This window comes from Tasmannia lanceolata, unplaced genomic scaffold (genome assembly GCF_043159265.1).
Source record: "Tasmannia lanceolata isolate RefF3 unplaced genomic scaffold, GAP_Taslan_0.1 ptg000054l, whole genome shotgun sequence".
Lineage (NCBI taxonomy): Eukaryota > Viridiplantae > Streptophyta > Magnoliopsida > Canellales > Winteraceae > Tasmannia > Tasmannia lanceolata.
The window spans coordinates 1,788,979-1,797,279 of NW_027518731.1; the positions used below are offsets into that span (position 1 = coordinate 1,788,979).

At 36.2% G+C, this 8,301-nt stretch overlaps 1 long non-coding RNA gene across 1 annotated transcript; it reads left to right on the forward strand.

Moving 5' to 3' along the window:
• Nucleotides 1–490: 490 nt before the first annotated feature.
• Nucleotides 491–5,457, forward strand: LOC143864797 (uncharacterized). Its single transcript, XR_013241359.1, has 3 exons — nt 491–647; nt 1,059–1,148; nt 5,115–5,457. It is a non-coding gene; the product is annotated as an uncharacterized LOC143864797 (long non-coding RNA).
• The last annotated feature ends 2,844 nt before the right edge of the window (nt 5,458–8,301 follow it).

Below are 8,301 nucleotides of genomic sequence, written 5' to 3' on the forward strand. Positions count from 1 at the left end.
AATAGGATTGACAGAGATAAATATTTTATAGAGACAAAAGGTTTGTTGTAAGGGATAAAGAGCAGGAAAAGCTTTTTTGTGGGGAATAAATTTTTTATTGAAAAATTGTAAGGAGTGAATTGGAAATGAGTATATTGCCCTGTTTGGATTGCAGGAATTTTATAGAAAAGTTTGAAAAGGAAAAATATTTGTAAAGTTCCTATATTTTTTGGTATGTCAAAAAAAATATATAACTTGAGCCAATCCTATTCAATTTTTACTATGGAGTACCCTCTAAATTAACCATAAACATGCCAATCCATTTCTATTCTAAAAGCCTAAAAGCTTGAAAGTTCATCAACCATCTTTCACCGAAATTCCCTACCCTTCTTTTCTAAATCTTCCAGCTACGTCCTGAATTCTCCTGGCCATTTTCGCCATTTCATTGCTGGGTTGCCCACACAGGAAGAGACGTGTAAAAAAAACTTCCGCATGTCAGCCACGTGTTTTCAATTGTAATTGGTAGATTAGATGAAATGCTGACAGTTTCCTGTCATATGTAGAAAGCAAATATTGATCAAGATAAGAAGGCACCAATTCCTTATGAAGTCAAAGCAAAAACAATTCTTAATCAGTTTCTGAAATTTCATCCAAAGCAATTTTACACGGTAAGGACTATTTCTAACCTCCTCAGTTGATTTTCGGTTTCCAGTTCTTAATCAGTTTCTGAAATTTCATTCAAAGCATTTACAGGAGAAGGCTTCCATAATTGGATGAAATGATTGTAAATATTTATTAGTCTCCATTAATTAAAAGAGAAATTCTAGGAGACACGGTTCACCTGTGTTTTGTGTTTGCTTTAGAAGGGATTGAAGATGGAATTGAAGGTAGGATGTGTTTTATAAGTGCCCAACCGTTGAGTTTATATTGGTTCTAAGATAACAATGTTTTAAGTGTCCTTAAGATAACAATTGCTTAGGAAAATTGTTGTTCTTTATGTGCCGTTGCTCAAGAAAGAAAATTGTCATGTAAATGTTTATCTCCCCCTTTTTTAATGCTATATCTGCTTTGATTTTCAGTGGTCTGAGCTCATGTTCCAAGGTTGACACTAGATGATCTCTTTGAGCAAGAGTGATGCCTCAAAAGTTGTTTTAGAGGAACTTAAAGAGGTATAATGGGATATGTGCCTATCATAAAATATCTGATATTATTCATGTGTTAAATATTCCATTAAAAAATTCATGTGTTAAATATCTGATGGTATTCATGTGTTCACTTTCTAATGTGCATGATCATATTAGATTTTTTCACTTCAAAGTTACTCAGTTCAATTACCTCTCTCCACTATGAGTGAATAAATTCCAGTGTCCACTATGAGTGAATAAATTTCAGTTTTCTGTATGTGGGAAAGTTTACATATGAGCGGCATGATCTTAATTTCATGCCGAGCGATGAATTTAATAGCAATTAGTTGTTATTGATTATTTCTTCTGAAAATGTTGTTATTGATTATTATTTAGAGTAATTTAGTCAGAGCTTGGAAAATGAACAAGCAAATGGTAATATATCTGAGCAACTTAGCTAGGTTGATCATGATGAAAACCAATTCATTTTTTTGGGGTAATTTCACTGAAATTTCAGTGCATTCCATGAACTGAGATTTTAAATTTCAAATCAAACAGAGTATGATTTTTTACAAATACAATAGGATGTTTTGGGTATGTTTCATGTCTGCTTTCTTTCTAGAAACGAAAGTTGTCCTCGAGTTTGGACTCCCCTGCCTATCTCCAAGGCTAAGAACTCATTGGGTTTGGAGTTCACACAGAATTGCATCTGTTTCCTTGAGGATGGTAAGAGTTTTTCCTCAAGGATGGTAAGCTGAGCTCTTCAATACATTCAATTTGGAGGACAGTACTTTTGAGCTATTTCTTCCAAGTGGGCATGATTCATTTGAATTTGGTCCTACTGTGGTTAAACCAAATCCATGGTAGGGATGGGCTGCCTAATATTTCTATTCAGTTTGAGAGCTCTAAAAAATGCTTTTGTTTTGCACTCCATTTTTACATTGAGTAGCTACCCAAATCATTTTTAATATGTGAGAGTTCACGCAGGACAAACCTATATTAATTTCAAGGTGAGAGAAAATTTTAGTAGCAACCAGTTGTTAAAAAAAATCAGTTGTTATTGGTTGTTATTTAGAGCAATTTATATCCCAAGTTGCCTCAACACGTAGGAGATCATAGTTTCAAAAGGGAAATGTTATCTGCACTACTTTATCTTGATGAGGGCACTCCTCATTTTATTAAAAGTACGGTATGGCCCGCACCATAGGATGATCCAAACCGTCCATAAGATGGGCCACAGCCTAAATAGGTTGTGCCCCAAAAAACATTTCCATAGGTTGATCCTAATCTTCCTATCTATAGAGGGTTAGAATCAACCCTCTAACATTCAGACCGGAGGGTTAGGATCAACCTATGGAAATGATTTTTGGGGCACAACCTATGTTGCCTTTGGTCCATCCAATGGATTGTTTGGATCATCCTATGGTGTGGGCACTTTTAATAAAATGAGGAGTGCCCTCATCAAAATACAGTAGTGCTGATAACATTTCCCTTTCGAAATTCTATTACTTATATTTACGTGCATAGATTAGTTCAAGATTTTAACAAGTATGTTAACTTTGTTTAGAACGAGTTATTATAAGTCAAGCAATCATGTTGTCCCAATTTGCTTCAAATATGCCAAAATGGACCAAAAATCTTATCGAGGTGTCTTCTTATCATGCCATGCGTTCTTCCTCATATTGGCAAAGCAATAACTTCTCTCCAAATTTTAGGGGTTCTCTGTTTTTTAAATGGTCATTTTAGGGGTTCTCTTCTCTTTAATATGTTCTATTTTTTTCAATCTGTCATATAACGCCACCATTTAATCATGCACCATTTCTTTTATAACCAATTTTTTTTTTAATTCCGTCTTTAAATTATGTTTAAATTATAAATAATAATATAAATAAAATACCATGAAGTTTTTTACTTTTGTACTAAAGGAAGTAGTTTTATGTTGTTGAGCTCTAAAGGAAGTAGTTTCAGATTGCATACATAAAAGTAATTCAGTATCAATATAAATAGAATACCATGAAGTATTTTACTGTTGTATTAAAGGAAGTAGATTCAGGTTGTTGAGTTCTAAAGGAAATAGTTTCAGATTGCACACATAAAAATTAATTTAGGAGCAATATTTTTCCCTTCACACACATTTTCTCCAAAAGTAATTTATTTTATTTTCCAGCCTAGATCCTATTCATGCCTATATACACATGAAAAAATTCTTTAGCACAGTCGCCAATAAAAGTAAGCTTCTAAGCATGTAAAAGACGCATTTCATAGGTTTGCCTCTTTAATGGTTTTTGAAATTATATGGGATGCCTACTCTCTTCCACTAAGTTTTATCTTGCTTGGCTTGAAAATTAATTGAATTTTGTAATGTAGTCTTCTCACAGCTCCCCACATCGGCTTCAATGTTCTGTAACAATATAGGTTTAACAAAAGATAGACCAAGTGGAAGTGGAGAATCAAAACTATCGCATTTCTGAATGTGAGTTCCAACAAAAGACAACTCAATAGCCAACTTCCTTTTTCCTGCTTTTTCCTGGTATACTTTAGTCCCTGTTCGTCTGAGATTGTGCCAATCGATTCTCAGCCCCAAACCTGATTGGTACTCTTAGTTGCAACAGAAAGATAGAAGCACTACGTTCTATAAGAAGACAAATTTGATTCAAATCCATTTGAACATTAAAATGTGAGGGAACAAACTTTGCATCCGGCTTCGGCATATTGAAGCTAACCTTAGTGAGTAAACCAAAAATTCTCTTTTTTCAGTCATTGAACTGCTTGAGCTTTAGCTTCAATTGATTCTTTGAACTCACATAGACCTTAAAATCTTTTTCCCATAAAATTAAGATGAGGATTCATCTCGGTCATTTTAGAAAGGCTTGGCATGGAAATACTGCTTTGGTTTCCTCAATATGTGATTATTAGTTGCACCATATGCTGACAACAACATCACAACTACTACAAGTTTAAGCAAATTTAAATTCTAAATATGAACTGATTTTTTTCCTAACTCAGTGAGATACTCATTTAAATTTCTTTCCCTTGCTCTCTTCTATTTTTCTTGAATCATCTTTTTTTGCTCGATATTTTTAAGTAACAGGCAAGTTTAAGCAGATGCTTTTCAAGCTTTTTGTGTTTCTAAATTCTTGGTAGTCTTTATGCTCATGCAATAACTTCTATGCATGTACTTGTAGACAAAGGTTGGTATAAAAGTCGATAAAATGATTTCATTTTACTTTTTATTGCTTCTCTGCCAGTTTTAAGCCATATTTTTTAAGACGCCAGTTACTCAAGAGAGTTCTTTTGTTGTTGGATGACTTCATTAAGATGTTGTTCCTTTCATTTGGAGATTTAAACTAAGCTTTATATAGAAAATATAGGCTCCCTCTCTCTCTCTTTTTTCCTGCAGAAAAATTGTTCAAGCCTATACTTTTGCACCTTTTTATTTCTATTTATTAAAATATGGTGTCTTCGTCTACTATATAATTTCAATGTACCTAATACACTTATTTGTGTATGATTAGAAAATGAGCTGTCCATGAAAGTTTTGAAGAAATCAGATGCTCCTAAACAATGCGTGTCGTTTGAATTTCGCAATTTAGTTTGACTAAGCAACTATGAAGAATACTTTTCTTTTTCATTTATTATTTCTGCTTTGTTGTAGTCATTAGAAGAAACGAAAAAAAAAATGTCTCCTCAGACTGGAGTCGAAGAGAAGATTGAAGAGAAATAAAATCGAAAAGCCAATGCTGTTGAATCAGGAAATCTAAGAATTTATGAGTGGGCAACAACATTGGTAATAGTTTCTATTGGATCTGGTGTTTTTCATTTTTCTAAAGCAGGGAATGAATGTGATCAATGAAAGTAGTAGTTTTGGTAGCTGTTAGATCTGGCATCTTTTAGCCTGGTTGGAAGATTCCAACGGCATATACATGGCTAACAAATTGTAAATGTGACATCAGTTTGAGTATTTGATTGTCTTTTTAATTGGTTGATATAATGATAATTTATATTTAACAGGTAGCTACTGATGGGGCTCGTGGTGTTCTTCAGTCTTTTTTAGCTGACAAATTGGATGCCTTACATGTGGGCATGGCATCTCTTATGGCGGTGCCTAAGAGAGAGGAGTCAGCTATCAAACATTTGCTTGAAAACTTCCATTCCAGTAGGAATATTAGAAAATAAAACTGGTTTTGGACTGCCCTGCTTTGGTTGCTACCCTATAGAAGGAGGCTTTGGAAGGAAAGTGTGAAATGTGGGCTGAAGTTCACAAGTGAGCGACTGTAATAAACTTAGTTATTTTCAGGACAGAACACTTAATTACATGATTGATAAATGTCATTGCTTGTGATGTTCTCTGCTTGATGTTGTTGTCATCGCGGTTGTAAGGTGGTTTCTGCTTTCATGCAATCATCCGATTCCATGGTAAGAAACTTGGTGTAACACATAGTTGCACCCTCTCATACATAGGGTTGTTCTCAAAGTTCCTGTGACCAGTCAGTTTGAGAAAAAAGTTGAATCACATCTACTTGGACGAATGAGGTCCAATGATCTTGAAGAAGCAATTCTTCGAATAGATTATTGCTTTTTTGTCTATTCCGCTGGAATTTTTACAGTGGTGTCACTAGGATCTCTTTCCATGGGGTAAATTAATAAAGCCACTTTAGGGACCATTTGAGAGGATGTTTTTTCTTACATGGTCGTTTCTTGTTTCTGTACTTTGACATCCATGCAATGCTCACGAGGTAATAGTGTATTTAGGTTGAACATCAGGCTTGATTATAAAATGTGCCATTAACTACATGCAAATTCGTAGTTGAACTCTAGCCGAATTCCAGAATATGGCTCCCATGAATTCCAGAATATCTACTGATGCAGTTCCTCATATTTCTTTAAGAAAATAGAGAAATTGATGCGGCTTTTGGTAGTATCAAAATGGCACTGTTCTTTAATTTTGTGTTTTAAATCACTCAGCAAGATTATGGGCGAAAATATAGAGCTAGAACATTAGTAGCCGATTATCGTTGTCTTTACGGTCACTTATCCAAGAATATCATATGAAGTGTGTGTTAGAGTAATTAGGTCAAGCAAGAGGTTGCTTGAAGCATTACACCCACCCCTATATATAGAGATACACTAGGGTTATAAGAGGTTAATGGGCTCCAGCTCTAATGGGCCCACTACACTTGATCCATTACCTATTGGGCTTATATTAGAACATACATGGGTTATATTATATACCCAACAAAGACGAACCATCCTCCTTTACCCTTTCAAATCCAATTATATAGCCTTCGACGATCCCAATGACAGATTAAATAAGATTTATCAACACCTTCGGGTAATAGCAAACAAATGACCCAGCATTTCATGATTGTATCTCCACTCAAGTTGACGCCTATTGTAGAGAGCCAGGGGTGGCAACGGGGCGGGTCGGGGCCGGATGTTGGGGTCCCCTTCCCCTTCCCCTCTGCGGGGAATTTTCCCCCTCCCCTTCCCCTTCCCCTCTGCGGGGATGGTGGGGAATCCCCCTCCCCTCCCCTCCCCGCGGGGAATATCTAATCCCCTTCCCCTTCCCCTTCCCCTCCCCGCATCCTTCGGGGACAAAATCCCCGCCCCGCCCCTCTTTGGAACCCAATCAAACCAGCAAACAGAGCTTCTTTCTTCTACGTCCATTACAGACAATATTGTGATGAATGCTATGATTCTATTCATGTGATCAACAAACAGATGGACAAAATCAGAAATGCATGGATGAGACAACAAACATAAATAACAACAGGACCTCATCTTTCATCTTTCAGCAATTTTCTGCATAAATTATAGAATGATAAATAGGAAATGAGCACCAGGATTACCTTCATTAACAGGCAGCCAATGTGCAAAAAGTAACTATTTCAGTAGTCACAATGAACTTTAAAAGTCCATAAGTGGGCACTCACACACGCAAAATAATGTTCATTAGTTCATTCTGTATAGCATGTTAACCCCCAGATGAGCATGAGAAATGAGAATGGAGAAGAGAACAAAATCAACAAATGACTTATTTCTTTAACTGCAATTCAGTCTAGTGCTGACATGAAACAAATTTCTAGTAGCTAAATTTTTCTTGTTGAAAATTAAAACCTGCAATCCAACCCTAAAATTTTGTTGGCACTACGATTTTTTGATAATTGCATACACTCAGCGTCTCAGGCTCTCAGCTTGTCTTTATTATTTCAACATCTGTGAAAAGGTTATTATAGTTCCCAAAATGCTCTCAGAAGCTAATTAAAAGGAAAAGACAAGCTAAGTTTATGTTTGGGGGAATCTTGTAGCCGATCCACAGAGTTTTTAGTAGTTTTCCTTAAAAAAAACACTTAAAAATTTACAAAAAAATGGCATTGATTAGCGGGGCGGGGCGGGGCGGGGACAACTCCATCCCCTTCCCCTTCCCCTCCCCGCACCGGGGAATTTTTATAATCCCCTTCCCCTTCCCCTTCCCCTTTCAAATCGGGGAATCCCCTCCCCAAACGGGGCGGGGCGGGGCGGATCCCCGCTTTTTCGGGTGAAATTGCCAGCCCTATAGAGAGGTCAGCAGCCATGTGAATAGCTTCTTGGGACAGTAGGTCCCAAGCATCCTCCTCTGACAAACACTCCCATATTTCCTCCATCAGTACAGGAGTCCTTCTTGGTCTTGTTGGACTTGTTGGAGTCACGATCACAAACTTGCTCTGAATATTATATTCACTTTGTAAAGTAAACCATAGACCGTCTATACCCCTAAGTACATCATCAAAAATCACTAAGTACCTCCGATCCTTTAACATATGCTGTACCACTAAAGCACTCCTACCATCAACGACCAACTGGGCCCCTATTTTCTCCATCAATGAATCCTAAAATAAAATCAAGGTTCTAGCTACCTTATAAAATCCATCTATGTATCAAACGTCCTCTTAAGGTAGTATATCTATCAAAATTAAAATACCATGAGGGGCCTCTACCATGGCATAATTAGTAGGTCACACCATTGATTGATCCGTACCGTTCATTTTCTACCCCTTGATTTGGATCATCTATGGCCCAAATAGTATGTGCATGTCCCCATACTATTTAATAGATTCCATAAGAATATATCGAACAAGTAGATTATGCATCTATAATTTAGATTAACTTCATGATCTAACATATAAACACATTTAATCTAATTGATCAAATAGATCTA